Consider the following 23,321-nt stretch of genomic DNA (forward strand, 5'->3'; position numbering starts at 1 on the left):
GAACCCAAGGCTTCGGTGGGGCTGCCGTGGTCCAAGCTTGCCGAGGGGGTACTCGACCAGGTGAACAGTCTTGTGTCTTGGCAAGACAGTTCGACCTGGACCTGACTCGCCTGGATCCGGGTCTTGTTCGAGCAACTTGACTGCAGAGAGCATATCCCTCTCTCAGCAAGAAGCTGCAACCCTGGAAGCCACCGCCATGGCAGCCTTCCAAGCAGTCTCCTGGCTCGATCTGTGGTCATTCACAGTATCGAAGGTAGCTGCTTCCTCAGGCGCTACTGTATCTGGGGAGGACTCCGCCTTTGGGAGACTGTGCCAGTCTGGGGGTAGGGCTATTTCCTACCTCGCCCACCAGACTGCAAACCTGTGGGCGAACCTTGTGCTAAAGCGAAGGGATGCCGTTCTCTCTCGCTTTGCCAGGTCCGTAGGTCCCGAGTCAGCTATCGCCCTTCGGAATGGACCGTTGCTGGGTTCCTCCTCTCTCTTCCCTAGAGAGTTGGTGGATGCCGCGGTGGACAAGCGCCGTACCGATGACAGCGACCGGCTTGTTCACCAGGCAGTGGCCAAGACCTCCCGGTCTTCGCATCCCACTGCGGCCAGGTCTTCGGGCCAGGCTGGCACTTCCTCGGCCCCTAAGAAGTCCCAGTCTTTGAAGGGGTCCTGAGGAAATACCCAGCCTTCTTCTGCCTCGAGAAGGGGGGGGGGTCCCTCCCCCCTTTTCAGCCCACTTTCCAAGCCGGTAAAGGGGGCAAGGGTAAGAAGAAGGGGAAATGCTAGGGGCAGCGTTCCCCCCCCAAAAGCTGCCGAAGGTGGGGGGGTGCCTGTCGAGCCATTGGGCAACTTGGCAGCGACACGGAGCCGAGACCTGGATAGTGGATGTCCTTCGGGAGGGATATCTACTACCCTTCGAGTCTCGGCCTCCCCTCACCTACTCTCCGGTCCATCTCCAAACATATCTTCCAGGTTCGTCGAAGGACATCGCACTACAGCAAGAAGTGCAAGCCATGCTGAGCAAGGGTGCCGTAGAAGTCGTGTCGGACCAGTCTCCAGGCTTTTACAGCCGCGTCTTTCTCGTAGAGAAAGCCTCAGGGGGATGGAGACCGGTCATAGACCTCTCTCCCTTGAACCGTTTCGTTCGCCAGACTCGGTTCACGATGGAAACAGCGCAAACTGTGCTGGCCTCCATCAGGGAGAACGACTTCATGCTTACGGTGAACTTGAAGGATGCGTATTTCCAGATACCCATCCATCCGTCCTCTCGCAAGTACCTCCGCTTTGTCCTCGGGGAGTCGGTCTTCCAATTCAGGGCACTTTGCTTCGGGCTCTCAACCACCCCCCAGGTGTTCACGAGAGTATTCTCTCTCGTGTCAGCTTGGGCCCACTCGCACGGGATACGTCTTCTGAGGTATCTCGACGACTGGCTAGTCCTGGCGAGCTCTCGCTCGCAGTTGCTACAGGACAGGGATCGTCTCCTCGAGTTTTGCCGGGATCTAGGGATCATGGTAAATCTGGAGAAGTCAGATCTCACCCCCAAGCAGAGGACAAAGTACCTGGGCATGCTGATAGATACGGTGGCAGCGAAAGTCTTTCCCTCAGACTCTCGTATCAGCAAGTTCAGGCAGGCAGCACAGCTGTTCCTGTCACGGCAGGAGCAACCAGCTCGGCGATGGCAAGTCGTCATCGGTCACCTGTTGTCTTTGGAGAAACTAGTACCTCACGGGCGCCTTCACCTGCGGTCTCTCCAGTGGAGACTAAAGGAGTATTGGTCCCAGTCCCAAGACCCCCAGTCCTTCCTCATTCCTCTTTCCGAGGAGGTGAGAAAGGACCTTCACTGGTGGTTAGACAACAGGAACCTCTTGATAGGAGTATCCTTGCATACTCCCCCTCCGGACATGCTTCTGTACTCGGACGCATCGACCGAGGGATGGGGCGCACACCTGGAGGAGTTGCTGACTTCGGGAGTGTGGCACCGAGACGACGAGCACCTTCACATCAACATCCTAGAACTCAAGGCGGCCTTCCTTGCCCTCCAAGAGTTCCGGGATCGAGTGATGGGACACTCCGTGGTACTGATGAGCGACAATACCACGGTAGTGGCATACGTCAACAAGCAGGGGGGACTGGTGTCCCACCAGCTTCATCAGTTGACGATGCAGGTGCATGAGTGGGCCGTGACTCACTCGGTAGAGCTGTCAGCCAGGTACATTCCAGGCAAGAGGAATGTCGTGGCAGACAAGCTCAGCCGCCAGAGCCAGGTGGTAGGGACCGAATGGTCCCTCCATCAGGAAGTAGCGGAAAGGCTGTTCGACCTGTGGGGGCATCCAGCCATCGATCTGTTCGCCACCCGGCATAACAGAAAGCTCCAGGTCTTCTGTTCTGTCCTGCTGGACCCATGGGCCGCTGCGGACGACGCGTTCCAACACCCCTTGGGACAATCTCGACGCTTACGCCTTTCCCCCATTCTGTCTGATTCGCCAAGTGATCAGTCGAGTGATGATCACCCCGAATCTCAGAATGACTCTGGTGGCACCCAAATGGCCCCAGGCCGTTTGGTACCCGGACCTGCTCCGGGGCACCGAGAGAGATTCCCCCCTGGCCCAACCTTCTGTGTCAACCTCACGCAGAGCGGTTCCACCTGGCAGTGCATTCCCTGTGTCTTCACGGCTGGAGGTTATCCACCATCTCTTGCGAGCGAGAGGCTTTTCGCGCCACGCAGCAACAGAGATGGCAGGATACCTCAGAAGATCCTCCGCAATGGTATACCAGGGAAAGTGGTCCGTCTTCTGTGGTTGGTGTCGTCAAAGGGGTATCTCTCTGGTCAGAGCTACTGTTCAGCAGGTCGCGGACTTCCTCGTCTTCCTTCGCCGAGAGAAGCTTCTCTCCGTTTCAGCTGTAAAAGGCTACCGCGCCCCACTCGGCCTAGTCTTACGGCTGAAAGGAGTAGACATCTCCTCCTTCGAGATTTCTTTACTCATGAGAAGCTTCGAACGGTCTTGCCCACCCAGGGATCTCAGGCCCCCTGCATGGGATGTGACTCTCATCTTAAGGAGCCTGACTTGTGCACCGTACGAGCCTTTACGAGAGTTGTCAGACAGGGATCTGACCCTCAAGACTGTCTTCTTGCTTGCCCTGGCATCGGTGAAGAGAGTTGGCGAGCTTCACGGACTTTCCTTTGATGTTAAAATACTCGAGGGGATGGGGATCAGTTACGCTCGATTTCATCCGGGATTTCGTAGCGAAGACTCAGAACCCTTCGGTCCCTGACGCACAGTTCGAGTCCTTCACGATCCACTCCCTAGAGGACTTTGTAGGTAATGAACCAGACGAGATGCTACTGTGTCCTGTTAGAGTGCTGCGGCGCTATCTGAAGAGAACTCGGCACCTCCGGCCTGAGTGTCGACGACTCTTCGTTAGCTCTCTTTCTGGCTTCGTGAGACAATAAGGAGAGTGTACTCTGCTGCAGGAGAAGATGACACCAGTACGATTCGTCCGAGAGCTCACGAGGTCCGCAGCATTGGTCCGTCCCTCGCATTCCGGAAGAATATGTCGGTATCACAGGTGCTGAAGGCGGGTGTGTGGTCCCAACAGACTACCTTCACCTCCTTCTACCTCTGGGATGTTGCACACAAGTCCTTGGACACTTTTTCCTTGGGTCCTGTGGTGGCTGCTCAACAACTTGTGTAGCTTATCCAGCTCCTCTAACAGGACAGGTTGCATCTCGCCTATGTTGTATGGTTGTGATTGGGAGATTGAATGTTGAGTGACTGGCCTCTCTTCTTTCTCCCCATCCTGGCTCTCTTCCCACGGGCAGGGAGCGGACGTGCCGTTACAAGCTGGACCGGGCGATCGAGGCAGGTAAGCACATAACGGGAGCTCCCGTTCTATTTCCGTTCAGGTTAATAGAAGCAACCCCACTCCTTCCTCTTACAAGGGGAGGAAGGAGACCATGACTATGAGACAAACCCAATGCTTGTATTTGCCCTATTGTCATCCGACGTCAAATTCTTCCTAGCCTACTTTGCATGAACTAACGTTTCCCCTTTCATGCAAAGGGACCCAGAAGTCTGACAACTGATCCTGCGTTTCTTACAACCCGATCTTTTGTCAGAGGCAGTTTTTCCCTTCCTCGCTCTCACGACCAGGAAGGGAAGACAAGGTGGTGAACTCCAGTCAGTTCAGAGAGACTTTATCAGATTCCTCCCTCCAATCAGTGAGTCTCTTAATGTAAAGGACCGAGGGTTTGTATATTGTGTCGGAACAAATAGCAATTTTTAAAAGTAAATTGTATTTTTCCTAACTTTACAAACCCGAGGTCCTTTACACTTTATGCCCACCTCATGCCACCCCTCAATCTGTACCTGGGCCGAAAGGCAAATTGGAATGTTTACATCCAGGCAGGCGGTACTCCCGCATCCCGGACAGTAGTTAACTGCCTAACCACCTTGTTTGAAGTTCAACGGCCATTTCCAGCCTACGCCTGAAAGTAATCCCTAATGTAAAGGACCTCGGGTTTGTATAGTTAGGAAAAATACAATTTACTTTTAAAAAGTTATATTCCCGTGCCTGGCTCCATTGCTTCTGGCCTTTGCCACTGCGAGTCTCAAGTCTAGGTTTAACAAGAATTTAACCTACTAGTGATACAGTGAAGTGGAGGAGGTGGCTACTCGTCCCATCGGTTCTCCTAGACCAAGGTCACTGTCATACTCCCCTAAACATGGGAGAAGACTACCAAAAGCCCAATGGAGGCTGAGGGGGTTGGCCCATGGGTAGCTTCCCCCTCAGTCGAGCCACGTATTGGCAGACAGCCACTGGAAAGGCATCTTGACAGGAGAAAGTGTTGTGCAAGTGGAGGAGGTGGCTGCTTGTCCCCCCAATTCCTTAGATGAAGGTCCCTGTCATACTCCCCTAAACCTTGGAGGAGTCATACCGGAGGCCCACGGTTGGTGGGTGGGGTTTGCCCAATGGGTAGTTGCCCCCTCTGTTGAGCCTGTTGATTGATCCAAGGCTTCAACAGACAGCCGTTGGAAAGGCATCTCTGTGGATGTGCGTCAGTTGTCGTCTGACTCTCAAGACTCCAGCCCAGACTTGGAAGCACCGCAAGGGCTTCCTAGATTTGTCTCATCCATGGAAGAGGCAAGAAAGTGATGCTGGCCGCTTTTCCGCAGCCCAATTAGCAGTTTAAGGAGCTGGGCACAGTCCTCAACCTTCCTGCAGTGCATGGGACATTCCAGATTTTTTCTCTCCCTTCTCCCATCGGTTTGATGGCCTACTCAAGAGGCTCAAGAGAACATTTGCCCCTTTTGGAGATTTCCTCTCTCCTTAGAAAGAGAGTTGTAGAAGAAGTTTAGGACATCAACTCAGAGGGCTTCTTTTAACGTCAGTTTGTGGTTCCCAAATCACTGAGGTTTGGAGACCAGTCCTCAACGTAAGCATCCTTAATCTCTTCGTCCGGCAGACGAAGTTCAGATGGAGATAAATCAGTCAATCCTTTCATCCATTCACCAGAGAGATTGGATGACAACCTTGGGTATGCAGGATGCATGCTTCCACTTTCCCTTCCACCCGTACTCCAGAAAGTATCTAAGGTTTGTCTTTCAGGGCATTCTCTCAGGTGCCCCACGTCAGAGCTCAACTCTCGGACTTTCTGGGTTTTTTCTTCTGCAAACAGAACTGCCAGCAGCCTTCAGACGGTCCACAAGTTTCTAGCCCCATCATCTTGCTTGGCCCATCAGTGGATGAGCCTACTGGGGACTGTCGTCCATCAAGACATTCATCAAGTTAGGCAAACTTCTCATGAGAATTTTGTAATTCTTCCACTAGGCCAACTGGGAAAGGGTAACACAGCCAGACACCTAAGCATTTCCCATAAACCCAGTAATCAAGTTGGACTGGCATGGCGGCAGTCTGAATGTAAACTTTCGAAAGGAAAGCCCTTCATCCTCTGAGTCCAGACTTAGACTTCTATTTAGACCCCTCGGTTCTAGGTTGAGGAGTCCTCTTGGGCTGCGCCTTTCCGCCCTTCAACATGGTCAGGGAAGTGCTGAACAAGTCTTGGGTTCATCGCAATGTTACGATAATTCTCATAGCCCCATTCTAGCCCATGGTAAAGAATGGTTCCGCTAAAGTGGTGGGTGGACTTTCCAAGATTCCTTCCCCTAAAAACCCTTGTCTACTCAGACAACCTCACTTTAAGAGATATCAAAGGGTTGTCTGTTCTTGCTCTGACAGGCTTCAGACTGTCTGGAAACTTGTCAGAGCGTAAGAGTTTTCAAGACATGCTGCAGACGCTATTGCAAGATGAAGGAATTGATTTCCTAGCCGTTTCTTCCAGGCTAAGTGGGCAATTTTCCGAAGCTGATGTCTCAGACTTAATGTCTCATCTTCTGACACATCTGTGACCCAAATTGCAGATTTCCTTCTTTATTCGAGGAGATCTAGGAATCTCTTGTCCTCCACCATCAAGGGGTATCGAGCTGTGTGTAGTTCAGTGTTTAAACACAGGGGTCCTGAATCTTGAGTCAATCCCAAATCTTGATGACCTCATCAAGTTTTTTGATATGCCTAAGCAGGAAAGGAAGGTCCAGTCTCCTGGAACCTGGACGTAGTGTTGAAGTGGCTGACAGGTCCTGCTTTTCAACCCCTTCGTTCCTCTTCTCAGAGAAACCTTACTCAGAAGACTCTCTTCCTCGTGGCTGTGGCTACTGCTAACATATTAGCGAGTTCCAAGACTTCGATAAAGGGTACATTTTTTCACAAGGAGACGCAGTCTGCTTCTTTACCCTTGGATTTTTAGTCAAGAACGAGTACCCTTCCAAGCCCTGGCCCCGTTTTTTCTCCATTAAGAACTTAACGGATACTTTGGCTCTGAAGAAGAAGAGAGAGTTTTTTGTCCTGCTAGGGCTTTGAAGTATTACCTGAGGAGGACCGAGAAGATCAGAGGACTATCCAGTAACCTCTGGTGCTCTGTCAGGAACCCGTCTCGCCCTCCGAATAAGAATGCATTGTCCTTCATTTGAGACTTAATTTCTGAGGTGCAGTCTCAGATTCAGGGGCACATTTTGCCTACTTTTACAGTGAAAGCTCATGGCGTCAGGACAGTCTCCTCCTCATTAGCTTTCAGGGACATATGTCACTCATTTCCATTCTGCAGTCAGCCTACTGGAAATGAAAACTGATCTTTGCGTCTCACCTTGGGGCCATTATCAGTGGCTGGCATGGTATAGGGGGAGGAAGCATAGGAATCTATCTTTTCTCCTATTATCTCTTGTCTTAAAGTAGGGGTGTCAAACTTTTGGGAGCCAGGGGGTACAGTGTACCTGGAGTACCCACCAGTCTCAGCAGATGGGTTGTGGTGTTTTTACTGTAGGGAAAGTGTTGTCTGGTTGTTTCTATTGTGGTACTGTGCCCAGGGCAAGGGCACTTATTGATGCTTTGCTAGCATCGGACATATCCTTCACTGCAAAGCTCCCACATAAGTAGAGGCACTCCACAGCTACCACCATGCCACTGCAGGTTAAGATGAGCACCAGCCAGAGGCAGTAATTACCTGCAGTAGCTTTCTTACCAAATAAGGAAACGACAAGCATTGTCTTCAATGCTAGCAACTTTCTTGGAATGAGGGGGCCGGACCAATGCTCTGGACTTTGTGAGCTCTAGGACAGAAGGTACCAGTGTCATCTTCTCCAGCAGCAGAGTACGCTCTCCTTATCATCTCACAAAACCAGAATGAAATCGTATTCTTGAACACCTCTTTCTTGGTCGAGCCAGCGCTAAAAAAATTCATCGACACTCAGGCCAGAGATGGCAAGTTCTCTTCAGATCGTGCCGAAGCACTCTAACAGGACACAGTAGCATCTTGTTAGGATCATTATCTACAGAGTCCTTTAGGAAGGAGATCATGGAGGACTTGAACCTAGTGTCAGGGACTGATGGATTCTGAGTCTTTGCTACGAAGTCCGGGATGAAATTGAGCGTAAATGATCCCCATCCCCTCAAGTGTTTAACATCAAAGTAAAGTCTGTGAAGTTCTGCAACCCTCTTCGCTGATGCCAGGGCAAGCAGGAACATGGTCTTCAGGGTCAGACCCCTGTCTGATGACTCTCGTAAAGGCTCATACAGTGCACGAGTCAGACTCCTCAAAACGAGTCACATCCCATGCAGGGGGCCTGAGGTCCCTGGGTGGGCAAGACCTCTCGAAGCTTCTCATCAGTAGATAAATCTCGAAAGAAGAGGATATATCTACCCCCTCAGCCGCAAGACTAGGCTGAGTGCAGCTCTAAAACCTTTTACGGCTGAAATGGAGAGAAGCTTCTCTCAGCAAAGAAAGATGACGAAGTCTGCGATCTGCTGGACAGTAGCTCTGACCAGAGAGAAACCCCGTCTACGACACCAACCACAGAAGACGGCCCACTTTCCTTGGTATACCGCTGCGGAGGACTGCCTGAAGTGCCCAGCCATCTCCGTTGCTGCGCAATGTGAAAAGCCTCTCGCTCGCCGGAGATGCTGGATAACTGCCAGCCATGAAGACATAGGAACTGCACTGCCAGGTGGTACTGCTCTAAGTGGGGTTGACACAGCAGGTTGGGCCAGGGAGGAATCTCTCTCAGTGCCTCGGCAAGAAGAGCTAGCAGGTCGGGATACCAAACAGCCTGAGGCCATTTGAGAGCCACCAGAATCATCCTGAGATTTGGGGTGATCATCAATTGGCTGATCATCCTGCGAATCAGACAAAACGGAGGAAAGGGGTAGACATCAAGGTTGTCCCACGGGTGTTGGAACACATCCTCTGCAGTGGCCCATGGGTCTGGCACGACTAAGCAGAGGACCTGAAGTTTTCTGTTGTGCCGGGTGGCAAACAGAGCTATGACTGGATGCACCCACAGGTCGAACAACCTTTCTGCGACGTCTGGGTGAAAGGACCACTCTGTCCCTATCATCTGATTCTGGCGGCTGAGCTTGTCTGCCACTACATTCCTCTTGCCTGGAATGTTACCTGGCTGACAGCTCTACCGAGTGGGCCAGAGCTCACTCGTGCACCTGCATTTGTCAACTGACGAAGTGGAAAGGACACCAGGCCCCCTTGCTTGCTGACATGTGCCACTACCGTGGTGTTGGCGCTCATCAACACCACGGAATGTCCCATCACTCGATCGTGAAACTCTTCGAGAGCCAAGAAGGTCACCTCAAGTTCCAGGATGTTGATGTGAAAGTGCTTGTCGTCTTAGTGCCACACTCCTGAAGTCAGCAACTCCTCCAGGTGTGCGCCCCACCCCGATGCGTCTGAGAACAGAAGCATGTCTGGAGGGGGAGTATGTAGGCAAATCTTCTGCTCAGTCGTGCCGGACCCATGGGCCGCTGTGGAGGACGCGTTCCAACACCCATGGGACAACCTCGATGTCTACCCCTTTCCTCCGTTTTGTCTATTAAGAGGTTCCTGTTGTCCATCCACCAGTCTAGGTCCTCTCTCACCTCCTCTAAAAGAAGAATGAAAAAGGACTGGGGGTGGGGGTCTTGAGACTGGGACCAGTACTCCTTCAGTTGCCACTGCAGGGACCAAAGGTGTCGACGCCCATGAGGGACAAGCTTCTCCAATGACGACTTGCCATTGTCGAGCTGGCTGCTCCTGGTGAGAGAGGAACAGTTGTACTGCCTTCTTGAACCTGCTGACAAGAGAGTCCAAGGGGAAGACTCTTGCTGCTACCGTATCTATCAGCATGCACAGGTACTTTATCCTCTGCTTGGGGGTGAGATCTGACTTCTCCAGATTTACTACAATCCCTAGATCATGGCAAAACTCGAGGAGCCGTCCCTGTTCTGAAGCAACTGAGAGGGGGAGTTCATGAGGATCAGCCATTCGTCAAGATACCTCAATAGATGTATCCCAAGTGAATGGGCCCAAGCTGACACTAGGGTGAACACTCGCATGAACACCTGGGGAGTGGTAGAGAGCCCAAAACAGTGCCCTGAATTGGGACCTGAGGGAGGACGGATGGATGGGTATTTGGAAATACTCATCCTTCAGATCCACCGTAAGAATGAAGTTGTTCTCCCTGATGGAGGTGAGCATGGAACAAGCTGTCTCCATGGTGAACCAAATCTCGCAAACGAATTGGTTCAGGGGAGAGAGGTCTATGACTAGTCTCCAGCCCCACCGAAGCTTTCTCCACGAGAAAGACAAGACTGTAAAAGCCTGTGGACTGATCTGACACGACTTCCACTGCACCCTTGCTCAGCATGGCTTGCACCTGTTGTGTGTGTGCGAGACCCTTTGTTGAACCAGGAACTTAGGTTAGGAGACAGACTGAAGAGTTGGTGAGAGGTGGCCGAGACTTGAAGGGGAGTAGATGCCCCTCCCGAAGGACATCCACTACCCAGGTCTCAGCTCCGTATCGCTGCCATGTTGCCCAATGGCTCGATAGGCAGCCCCCACCACTGGCAGCAGCCGGAGGGGAACGTCGCCCCTAGCATTTTCCCTTCTTCTTCTTAGCCTTTGTCCCTTTACCGGACTGGAAAGAGGGCTAAAAGGGGTGCAATTGCCCACCCTTCCCAGAGGAAGAAGGAGGCTGGGTGTTCCCACGGGAGCGCTTCGAAGTCTGGGACTTCTTGGGGGCGAGGAAGAGCTACCCTGGCCTGAAGGCCGACCCGCAGTGGAGTTTGAAGACCCAGAGGTCTTGGCCATTGCTTGATGGACAAGGCAGTCGTTGTCTTTGGCCTGATGCTTGTCCACAGCAGCATCTACCAACTCTCTAGGGAAGAGAGAGGCAGAACCAAGCAACATTCCGTTCCGTAGGGTCACTGCCAACTCAGGACCTACAGACCTGGCGAAACGAGAAACAACTGCGTCTCTTCTCTTTAACACCAGGCTCACCCACAGGTTTGCCATCTGGTGGGTAAGGTAAGAGATGGCTCTACCTCCAGACTGGCACAGCCTACCAAAAGCGGAATCCTCCACAAGCATGATAGCGCCTGAGGATGCAGCCACTCTGGATACTGTGAATGACCACAGATTCAGTCAGGAGACTGCCTGGAGAGCCACAAAATGGTGGCTTCCAGGGTTGCTGCTTCTTGCTGCAAGAGGGAGATTCCTTCTGCGGCAAGCTGATGCAGCGAGACCCGGGCCCAGACACACCAGGCCTGGGTCGACCTGCTTGGTGGGCAGTGCCCTCTCCGAGGGGGTATACAAGCGCTTCTGTCGAGGCAGAGGAGGAGGAAGCAGCTTATCCAACAGATGTCACAGGAGCACAGGGTGGCCGGGATAGCGGGAGCGATCCGGGCAGCAGACTCGTCAACAGCGGTGACCAGGGAAGCCAGGAGCAGCGACTGGGGCGACTGGAACAGCCTGGGCAGGTGGAGCCAGGACAGAACGAGAGCCAAGGAAGCCAGGAGCCATGACCGGGGTTACCAGGATAGATTGGGGAGATGGAGCAACCAAGATAGCCCGGGAACCAGCAAAGCCAGGAACAGCAAGAGCAGGAACCATAACATGAGGCATGGAATAGGTCACCATCATGGAAAGAGGAGCCACGGAGAAGCCAGGAGGCAGAGGCACAGCATGCTGAGATGCCGGCACAGCAGTCATCTGGGTCCCCTGGGTCCCCAGGTGAGACGAGACAGTCACCGGCATCTTGGCGAAAGCTGTCATTGTAACAGTGCTGGTGGTAGCAATAGCCGCTGCGTGAGTTACCACCAGAGTGCCAGTCAGATGACCAAGGAGACCCTTGTGATGGAATGCCAGGAACACAGAGGTGGAGCCAAGTTGAATTCAGATCCCTGGCCTGGCCCCCGAGAGGAGCCCCTACCGCCAAACCTGAAGAAAGTCGAGTTAATGGAGGGAGTCTCCACTCGCTCCGGGGGGAAAAATTAACCCCCAGGGTAAGTAGAGGCCCCTGAGAAGAGGTCGTCCTGATTCCCCCCCCCTCGTCTTTCCATGCCCAAAGAAGTGAGCGAAGAAGAAGAAGGGGAGTCCTCTCCTGAAGGAGAGACAGCCAGAAGGGAAGTTTGCTTGAAAGAAACAATCCCTAAGGGTTAGCCACCAAGGGAGTCATTGGGGGCGTATAACCCTCAGACGATGCCTTGGAAGGGTTCATCTGGTACTGTTTCATCCCCTCAAACTTCACACACTGCTCAGCTGACCAGGAGCAACGCTCAGCACAAGTACATACTGTACTCATGAACACACGCGACCTGCAAGGGCGCGAGGGTCCACAACAATATTTGACCTGAAGCTACCACACTTCTTCCAACCAACCCCAGGAGACACACACACTGGGGGAAGGCGGGCTTACGAGGTTCATTTCCTTCATGAGCTGGCATAATGACAAACACACAAAGCAATCACAACAAGGTAAATAGAAAAGATCCCACCAGGAAAATAGCTCAACAGCAGTCAGGGCAGAGAGAGAGAGAGAGAGAGAGAGAAACACGTCTGTATTGCAAGATGGCCAAAAGTAAATTGGAATGTTTACATCCAGGCAGGCAGGACTCCCGCCTCCTGGACGGTAGTTAACTGCCTAACCACCTTGTTTGAAAGTTCAATGGCTGTTTCCAGCTTCGCTGAAAGTAATTCCTAATGTAAAGGACTGATGATTTGTATATCGTGTCGGAATGATGGTTTTTGCTGTATATTGTGTCGGAACAAATCAAGTTTTCTGCTAAGTCATTCCCAGTACTCCCATTAGTGGGAGGGACTTGTCACCTACACTAAACTATTGAAGCGCTACTGCGATTTTTAAGATTTAAGCTGCCAAACTAGTGAAAACTATAGCTATGTAATTACTTGGTAAGCGACAGGTTACCAACAAATTCAAGGGCAATGCCTGCCACTAATTAACCACTTTATTGCAACCATTTAATGGCTATTTCCAGCTTGCACTCAGAATGCAGTACTCCTACATAATAGGTGAAGGTTTGTACTCTAGTGGGAGCAAATCTAACTCGTATTTACTTACCCCTTTGGTAAAATCACCAAAATAACCATCATTTGACTGTTTCTGGTAAATAAATTCAGTATTGGGCAGGATTTAAGGATCACAGTATCACTAGTTAATTTACCAACCTTTTTATCACAGGCAATAAGCTACTTCCATTGGCATTCCCTAAGCCAACACTAAGCAATATACCTTGTTATCTAAAGTAAAGACATCTGCCAAATCTCAGGTACAGTTAAGCTGGGTCTAGCTTAATAATAATAATAATAATAAAAAAAAAAGTACTCAGTGCAATTATTAAACAATAGGTGAATAAATAAAATAAGTACAGAATTGAGAAAGTTCTGTATTCACGTACGAGTAAATCTAACATGTATCTACTTACCCATTACGCTATATATTCCTTATGGCAACACCAAGAAAATGGCCATCGGTAGGAATGAAAGTTTTATTGTAAGCTATTACCATTTAATTTGTCATCCCTTTCATCACAGGCCCTAGGCTACTTCCACTGATACTTCCTAGGTCTAATCTAAGCAAAATCCATTGTTATCTACAATAAAGACATCTGCCAAATCTAAGGCATGAGTAAGCTAGACCTTCCTGCATACTAGAAACCAGAAACAATGTGCCAAAGTTTCTTCAGCGCAATCGAGCTTTCTGTAGTGTATAATGAAGACCAACAAAAACAGATCTATCTATTGGTGGTCTCGGTATAATGCTGTATAAGCCTACGAAACTTTAACCATGGCCCAGTGGCAGCCTGTCCTATATCGTTGCCGGATAACTTTAACCTTAAATAAAATAAACACCACTGAGGCTAGAGGGCTGCAATTTGGTATTTTTCATGATTGGAGGGTGGAAGATCAACACATCAATTTGCAGCCCTCTAGCCTCACTAGTTTTTAAGCTCTGAGGGCAGACAGAAAAGTGTGGATGGACAGAGCCGGCACAATAGTTTTCTTTTACAGAAAACTTAAAAGCTGTTTAAATAGTACAATTTATAATACAAATATGTGAAGAAAATAAATAAATAATAGATGAAGGTTTGTATTCTTGTAAGAGCAAATCTAGCGTACTTTCACTTACCGCTTAAGCCATTTTACCCACAGGAAAATCAAGAAATTCAGAGTTGGACAGGATTTAAAGAAACACAACACAGTACAACACAATACCTATTAAATTGTCATCCTTTTCAATACCGGCACCAGGGTGCTTTCACTGACATTAACTAGGCCTATGCTAAGCAACATACTTTGTTAAATATGGTGTGAGGCTTCAAGGAAAATTCAGAGGTGAAAGACTGATTCTTTACAGTATTAGGTAATTCTAAGCCGGCAGTCCGCGGTGAGCTAGACTGTGGCAATTGGCGTTTTTCTATGTTATTTTACTTGCTTTACAAGAATTTCAAGTAATATTTTGTCGCCCGGTTGTAACTAAACTGTGATTGACCTTTGAAGACTACACGACTTGAATTACCTAACGCAGGGTAGGTCTAAGCCGGCATTCCGCGGCAAGCCCGCCCCCCCACCTCCATAGCTAATACGGCAAAATTGTATATAACCAGTAAACACCTCTAGGGTACAATATGTTGGTATTTTCAGGGGTGTTTACTGGTTAAAATTTTGCTGTATTAGCTATGGAGGGGTGGGGGTTTTGCCGCGGAATGCTGGCTTAGACCTACCCCGCATTAGGCAATTCAACTCGCATAGTCTTCAAAGGTCAATGACAGCTTAGTTACAGCCGGCCGACAAAATATTACTTTAAATTCTTGTAAAGCAAGTAAAATAACATAGAAAAACGTCAATTGCCATAGTCTAGCTCACCGCGGACAGCTGGCTTAGAATTACCCTTTATTATTCTTGACAGGTGTTTATAAGACAAAAAGCGGACAGAAAGGTAGCGGGTGACCCGAGACCCTCTGCAGCGTCCCATACAGGATTTGTGCTTTTTAGCAAGCATAAAAATACGTACAACATTTGTTACATGACATACAAAAGGTATATATACATATCAGCAGAAAGGCCGTACAATGATGCATAAGATGAGGTACACAAAGAATCTGAAATAAAGACAGGTAAAATACATGACGTGATTAATGTACATCTGGTAGGAGAAACGCAAGGAAAGAGAGGCACGATTTGACGCCCTTACAATGGTAAAGACATCTTCCAAATCTCAAGTACAGGTAACCAAGGCCTACCTTAATACAAAAAACATTAACTCCGTACAATTACAAAATAAATAAGTGAATATATAAAATAAACAAATGATAGGTGAAGGTCTGTATTCTTGTAGGAGCAAATCCAGCTTATATCTACTTACTCTTTAGGCTATATTCTCTAGGCTATGTCAAAACCAAGAAAATGGCCATCACTTGACCACTTCTGCTGCCATATTCAGTGTTGGAGAGGCATTAATGTTTCACTGTATTGCCGATTAATTTGTCATCCATTTCATCGCAGGCATTGGGCTACTTCCACTGACATTCCCTAGGCCTAGGCTATGCTACATACCTGGTTACCTTGCAGAGACATCTGCCAAATCTCTGGCACAGGTAAGACACCAGTCAGCCATTTTAGCACGAAAAACCATTTTGGGTTTTTCATGCAAAAATAACTAAGAAATGATAAGGCACTAAAAGAACCTTAAAATACCAATATAACTTGACCTATGGGTGTTTACTGGTTACAATTTTGCCGTATTAACTATGGGGGGGGGCAGTATTCTTACCTTGTAAGTCGTAATTTTATTCATTTGGGGGGGGGGCTGTATTCTTACCTTGTAAGTCGTAATTTTATTAATTTTTTTTTATTTATAGAGCTCTTTTCAAAAATGTAGGTTACAACTCCATATAAAGTATTGGCAACTTATAAAATAATACCCTGGTCAGCAAGGTCTAGCTTAATAAAAAAAAAAAAATGTTTACTAGTTACAGTTATAGAAGTCTTGTCATTGCTCATCAAGTCTCAATATAGGCTAAGTCTGAACTCAAAGGATAAGGCAAAATCTCCCATAAGCCTACGCCGTGCACAAGGTCACTTGGACGACAAGGGGTGGGGGTTGAGCAACACCGCCCCGGATCAGGTCAACGCATCGTGCCCAGAGATATATGTCAGGCTAAGGGAAAGCTTCGTTAAGATGCAATCCTGCTGCTTTAAATAATGCCGCAATCTGCGGACATAGGCCTAACGTGAGCAAACTCGTGTCAGGCAGTTAGGCCTACGCGACCTTATTTCAAAACTTAATCCATTACAATTCAATATAGCCTACTCACCTGAACTTCCTATTACTGCATATCTTTATGTCGCGAGCAAAATCTGAAAAACGGCGGCCGACTTAATATACTATCACTTCACCAATAATTAAACCGTAACGCGGAAAGCACGCTCGACACCGTTCACTTGACATGAATATCGCAACTGGAGTGGAAAGTTGCAGCTCAAGTTGCAAGTGGTATTTTTGGCGGGATTTTACACCCCAGATTGTGACGTCATTTAGATAAATATCTATAATGAGTTTCCATGAATTTACTCCTTATATACTGAATATAATAAATTTTTCCATATAAAAAGTATCAGAATGTTACTCAACGTGGGCCATATGGCCCCCTTGGGGGCCATGAGATTTTTTCAGGGGCCACAAGGCAAAATTTGAAAAATGGGGGGCCATGGGGGGCCACAGAAAATTTAGGACCCACAAAATATATAAATGTGTAATATTTTGAAATAAATCATTAATATGCTTGAGTTTAGTTTGAACATCATTCAATTCAATATACCAGGTAATTTTTGCAGACAGTGAAATATTCAATAATCTCTTCACTCTCTCTCTCTCTCTCTAGCTGGCAGAGTGGTAAAAGGCTGAACTATGACCCTTGACAAAAACCATTAACTCTCTCTCTCTCTCTCTCTTTCTCTCTCTCTCTTTCTCTCTCTCTCTCTCTCTCCCTCTCTCTAGCAGGCAGAGTGGTAAAAGACTGAACTATCAAAGATTATGCTGACTGGTAAACTTCCGAACGACAACCATTAAGATGTTTATAAACAATTTTAACAGCAACGGTATATGGGTTATAATATAACCGTTATATTGTTTCTTCTTCAATAATAGATCCGTCTTTCAGTTTAACATAGACTTGCGAGGAAGAGACTTGATTTAAGTTCTACCAAAGAGGTTTGTGAAAGATAACTTTATATCCACATACGTATGTACATACAAACATACATTTATACTTACATACAGTGTACAAACATACATTTATACTTACATACACAGTCTCTTTCATGTACACTCAGTACACACACACACATACTTGTCATGAATTTTATTTATCTATTCACTTTATTTGTTATTGAGGGAGGGGTAAGAGTATCTTTTAGTGTTTTGAGTACATGGTACTACTCAAACTAGAACCATTAATATACCTTCCCTAGGCGTATTAAGGTGATGGACGGAAGGCGGGTGTGTGTGTGGGGGGGGTAAGAACTCAGAGTTGGCATGGAGGGGCCACAACAACTTGCACTGGATTGAAGGGGGCCACCACCAGAAAAAGGTTGAGAAACAGTGACTTAAACGATATTTTTGGAAATTCAACTTTTCCTTCGAGAATAGACCTATAAACGCTAATTAAATGCGGAGTGTGGTCCGATAAGCACCTATCTATATCCGAGTCACGTTCTAGAAAGATACCAACAATCTCTTTCGATTTCAGCCAGTTGAAATGGCTTAACTTTGTGCCACAGAAAGAACAATTGGCAATTTAGGAACAAAACAATTTCTTAAAATAAACAGCAGCCTCTTTTCGTAGACGCTTCTTCTCTCTTTATGGCGGACCTCCTAGCGGACCCCATTCGTTTGTTAGCTAGTAGTGACAGTTTAAAGTTTCAGTAAACAATTTGTTTCTATGTGTTAACAGTTTTAAAGAAAAAACCAGTTTCCTCTTATACGCCTTCTGTTTTCGTCGCAACTTACTGAGTAGTTAATATTTATATTTCTCAGTACCCTTATATTTTTGGGTATGTTTGTCAAACCAGTAAACATCGACTACTTTCAAAGTCTTGGAAGTTTCAAAATTTATCCAAAGAAGCAGTAACCAGTCTGTCACCTCTCAAGAGGACACCTGGCAACAACTAACCTAGGTAGCCTAAGTGTATTGTAATAAACAATTAACTGTAATAAAAGATCACTCATTTTTCCAGTTATCCTCTGTATGCCAACGAAAAATACGATTGACATCCACCAATTTCTTAGCAGACAAAGGGAGGAAATGTACGTATAACTCGATACAATATAATAAAGTATCAAGAATTCGGAACTGTGGTTGGTATAAATTTGCACCACTTCAGGGGAGGAATCAACTAAACATTACCGGACTAACCTTTTAAGATTTTATGGAAAATTTACTATAATTTTGAGCAGTACCAAATATCATTTCCGCATTGTCATTATTCGTGCCTTAACTTACAATTATTTCTTGTTATACAGCTTGATATTCAAAAATTTATAATAGTCCAGGTTTATCTAGGATTCTAGATGCTCATGTGAGACGATGACTCCCTCACTCGACGTTAGATTACGAAACAGCTTGAACGTATACCTTGCTATCAGTCCTTTTAAGTAGTGTTTCAGAATGTGTGTACGAGCTAAGGTAAAGAATTGTTGACGTTGTCGAGAAAGTAAGGAAGTAGTACAAAATGGTTGAAGGAGGTATGTGAAACCCACACTAGTTGCGTGAATATTTTGCAAATAAACAAAAAGTTTTCTGTGTCCCCTGAGACGACTGAGAACTTGCCAGTTAAAGGTCCCACATAGGCGATACCAAGGTCTATAGACCTTGGGCGATACTGCCATTGTAAGCGACCACCGGAATAAATTGCAAGTAAATCAGAGTAATTTTGGTCTATGGGACCAATGTCCTGCTGAAAGTGGCCGGAGTACGGTGATCGAACGGTGTGGACAGTGAATGTGAATCTGCCAACCCCAGGTTCTGGCTTCCAATATTTATTTTTGAAATCTCAAGGTCGCCATATGTGTATATGGCCGTCCTAACGATAGACACCCGCAGCTTAGCAACTCTTTCATTTGACACAAGTATTATGTACACAAACGTTTCAACATCGAGTGATAAAGAATTATGGAGGGAGTTCTTGAATCACACATACAACTCTTATGTCTTTGGAAAGTTAGGTCTAAAGACTAAGTGACAAAGAGAAGGGATTGATGCTCAGGCCTACGAGATCCTACTTGAAAAGTTGATTCAAGGAGAAGACACAATCAAAATTAAACTGTCAATAATTATCTCCAACCTCAAGATAACCTACCAAGAAAAGTAAAAAATCCCAAAGCATAAGAAAAATCAAGAGCTGCTGCTGAGGACAGTCCTACACCACTTTCATAGTTTGGTATTAAGATTTGATGCATATCATCAGGGACGACCAGGAAATTGACAAGGCTTATATGAGGTTAGTTAGACAATATCCTGACACTTAATTATTTATTCCTTCACATTTTCTAAGGTACATTAAGATTTTAAAGAATGTATAGTCAATTTTGAGTTACAGTAGGCCTGATAGGCCTAAGTAGCCTAATATACGTGCTGTAGTAAGAGAACACTCGACCTATAGCCTGTATATATATATATATATATATATATATATATATATATATATATATATATATATATATATATATATATATATATATATATATATATATACATACATATATATATATATACATATATATACATGCCTGGTATCTAAGTGCTTGATATTTGATTACCAAATTTACCATTTATTAGACTATTATAGTTACCTCACAACAGCCAGACACCTGAATCTTCATCACACATACAAAACGACTGATTTCTCAAAAGGCAACAGTGATCCCTTATAAAACTTATCAATCATGAAAAGTTCATTCAAATAGGTGTGAGGTAAAATCAAAGGGCATCACTCCAATAACATTATAAAATCTAAGTATTTTTATTTCCCTGGTTCGAGCTCACTTCAGTTACTTGAAGGAAAACATCCCACTTACCACTCTTTATCTAATTCAAATCAAAATTACTGGTGGGTCAACAAATGAAACTCTGAGATAGTAATTTTAAATACAAAAATTTATTTCTAAATTCAAAGATTATACATGACATTAACAGTCTCAGGGAAATTTATTATTACTTGAAAACGAAACAAAATTGGATTAAATCTGAAATAATCATCAGTCAAAATTAAATCAGAAATTAATTTATTAATTAATAAAAAAATTATTCAAGTAAAATTTAAAATAAGTAACAAAATTTGATTGAAAGGAAATACAAGTAAATTAATTCCCAAGTGTGAAACAAAATAAGGCAATTAAATCAAACATATAAAAATGTGGATACAAAAGACACAGAAATATACTCTGCAAAAAATTAAATATAGAAAAATGTAAAGCAAAAATTAAGGCAATAGCAAACACACCACATATATATAAAATTCGTCAAAAGATAAAGCATAAAACATACAACATGGAGAAAGTATTAAAAAGGAAAATAGTATCTTTACATATAATCACTGTAAATGTTATTTTTAGTGCACTAAAAACCAATAATTATGTTACAATACCTTGGTACCAAATGCTTCATGTCTTTAATCAGGCACCATTACGTATGTACACTCAGTAAAATACACTGTTCAGATAACTCAGACACTTTTACTACGGAATTAAACAATTAAAAGTAACGAGTGACCCTTATCTACCAAAATTATCAGTTACGTTATGTACATCAGGACATACAAAGTCCTGAGAGCGAGCAAGAGAGGGAGAGAGAGAGAGAACCGCTTCTCTCTTCAACACGGCTGTAGGTCTCAGAATGGACTCCTCTGTATGGGCGTCTATATACGTGATAGAATTTTCCACCCAACAGTGTTTTGAGCAAGCCCCAATGGAATGCGTTACTTCAGCAGTTTTGAATATTGACTAAACAGATCGGCTCTTTATAGAAACAACCACTCTCTGTCCCTTCTCTCTACACACCACGCATCATCCTTCTCTCAAACCATACAGTATTTAATCACTGTAACTTTATGCTAACTCTGTTATGGCATATGCGCATCTGAATACAAAATTATACAGTATACAACAATACACACCATGACTGAGGGGAGATTACTGCATTACGAAAACCACAGCATAAGACTCCTCCCCCCAGAAGATTGGTTATCCCGGGGTTGAATCCAGCAATTCACAACGGGATAAGTAATCAGCAACCATGTTGTTCTTACCTGAAATATGCTGTACTTTAATATTATAGGTTTGCAAGCACAGAGACCACCGAGTGAGTCTCTGGTTGTGATTCTTGATCCGCTGTAAAAACGTGAGCAGATTGTGATCAGACAGCACTAAAATTTCTTCATTCCTAGGTCTGTTCACATACACTTCAAACTTTTTCAATGCTGTGATTAAGGCTAGAGTTTCTTTTTCTATCATGGAATACACTTTCTGATGCTTTTTCAATTTCGAAGACATGAAACATATGGGATCCAAAAGTTCACTTTCATCATCTTGAAGTAGTACAGCTCCAATTCCACAGTCAGGGGCATCAACTTGTATCACAAATTTCTTATTGAAGTCTGGAGCCCGAAGTACTGGTCTTGAAGTTAAAATGGCTTTTACCTTATCAAAAGATTCTTGACATTCTGTAGTCCAAACAAACTTAGCTTTGGGACTAGTTAAATCTGTTAAGGGGGCTACTACAGCTGAGAAGTTCGGGCAGAAACGTGGATAGAATCCTGCCATGCCCAAAAATCTCTGTAGCTGTTTTCTAGTAGTAGGTGGGGTAGCCTTACAGATACATTCTACATTAGCATTTACTGGAGCGAGAAGGCCTTTCCCAACTTCAAACTCAAGATACTGCACAGTTGCCTTCCCAAACTCACTCTTCTCTAGGTTGACTGTTAATCCTGCTTCCTTTAGTTTTTTTAAAACTTTCCTCAGGATCTTCAGATGTTCTTCCCATGTTGTAGAGTAAATGACTCTGTCATCCAGATATACACTTATAGATATACACCTACTCCTTCTATGGACCCTAGCAGTTGATCCATCACTCGTTGAAACATTGCAGGTGCATTCATCAGACCAAATGGCAGAACAGTATACTGATAGTCCAAAAGGAGTAATAAAAGCTGACAGAAACTTAGCATTCTCATCTAAGGGAATTTGATAGTATCCCTTCAACAAGTCTATCTTGGAGACAAAGTTGGCTTGCCCAACATTATCAAGTAACTGATCTATAAGAGGCAAGGGATAATTGTCAGCCACACTGATGGAATTCAGTTTCCTATAATCAGTAACTATCCTAAACGAGCCATCCAGTTTCTTCACTAACACACATGGAGAACTGTAGTGACTTGAACTGGGTTCTGCTAATCCATGTCGTAACAAATATTCGACTTCTTTCTTCAAAACATCTCGATAAGGTGATAGGCGATAAGCTCTCTGTTTGAATGGTCTGCCATCTTCTTGGATCTTGATCTCTTGCTTGGTCAGATCAGTACACCTAGGTACATCTGTAAATAGTTCTGTGAAGCTTCTGATCACTTCACACAACTCATCACCTTGCTCAACACTCAGATGTTTCAGTTTATCCTCCAAATTTTCCAAAATTGAAGAATTATTCATCTTGCTTTCAGCTCCCAATTCATATCCATCGTCGTCTTCTGTAGTTGAAGTTGTCTGGGTTATTGACAGTTTCCATTTTGGTTTCTGAGAAGGAAGGTTTTAAGAGGTTTACATGTATCTTCCTTTTCCGTCTTCGTCTTTCTGGTGTTTCAATTACATAAGTTCTATCACTTAAGCTCTCAATTATCTTGTAAGGACCTTGAAACTTGTTGGAAAGGGGAAATCTCTTGACAGGTAAAAACACTAACACTTGTTGGCCAACACTAAAACTTCTTAGCTTAGTCTTCTTATCATATCTCCTTTTCATTTTCTCTTGACTCAGTTTCAGATTTTCTAAAGAGAATTTTCTAATCTCTTCCAGTCTTTTCCTCAAGTTCTCTACATACTCTCCTTGGACTTCCACTTGATTTTCTTCCCAATTTTCTGCAAGAATTTTCAACGGTCCTCTCACTTCTCTACCAAAAATCGTCTCGTTAGGTGAACAACCCATGCTTTCTTGGTAAGCATTCCTAATTTCAAATAACATTAATTGTACACCAACACCCCAGTCTCTGCCTGACTCAGAACAATACTTAGTCAGCATACTTTTCAATGTCTGGTGAAACCTTTCCAAGGCTCCTTGAGTCTCTGGGTGATACGCAGTGGATAACTGTTGTTTCACTCCTGACAAGTTCATCACGTCCTGAAACAGTTTGGAAGTAAAATTGGTTCCTCTATCACTTTGTACAATCTCTG

The 23,321-nt window shown here is 45.5% G+C and overlaps 1 protein-coding gene and 1 long non-coding RNA gene across 2 annotated transcripts in view; one reads left to right on the plus strand and one right to left on the minus strand.

The window, feature by feature from the left end:
* LOC136852613 (uncharacterized) overlaps positions 1–16,339 on the minus strand; it is a 131,095-nt gene extending 114,756 nt beyond the window's left edge. Inside the window, exon 1 of the long non-coding RNA XR_010857198.1 lies at positions 16,201–16,339. This is a non-coding gene — a long non-coding RNA (uncharacterized lncRNA). The remainder of the gene's footprint in view (positions 1–16,200) is intronic.
* Positions 16,340–18,482: 2,143 nt separating this feature from the next.
* Positions 18,483–23,321, plus strand: part of LOC136852614 (uncharacterized protein C05D11.1-like) — a 203,762-nt gene continuing 198,923 nt past the window's right edge. Inside the window, exon 1 of the mRNA XM_067127501.1 lies at positions 18,483–19,384. The gene's annotated coding sequence lies outside the window, so the exon portion shown is untranslated. The remainder of the gene's footprint in view (positions 19,385–23,321) is intronic.

The sequence above is a fragment of the Macrobrachium rosenbergii genome, chromosome 25 (genome assembly GCF_040412425.1).
Source record: "Macrobrachium rosenbergii isolate ZJJX-2024 chromosome 25, ASM4041242v1, whole genome shotgun sequence".
NCBI classification, from domain to species: domain Eukaryota; kingdom Metazoa; phylum Arthropoda; class Malacostraca; order Decapoda; family Palaemonidae; genus Macrobrachium; species Macrobrachium rosenbergii.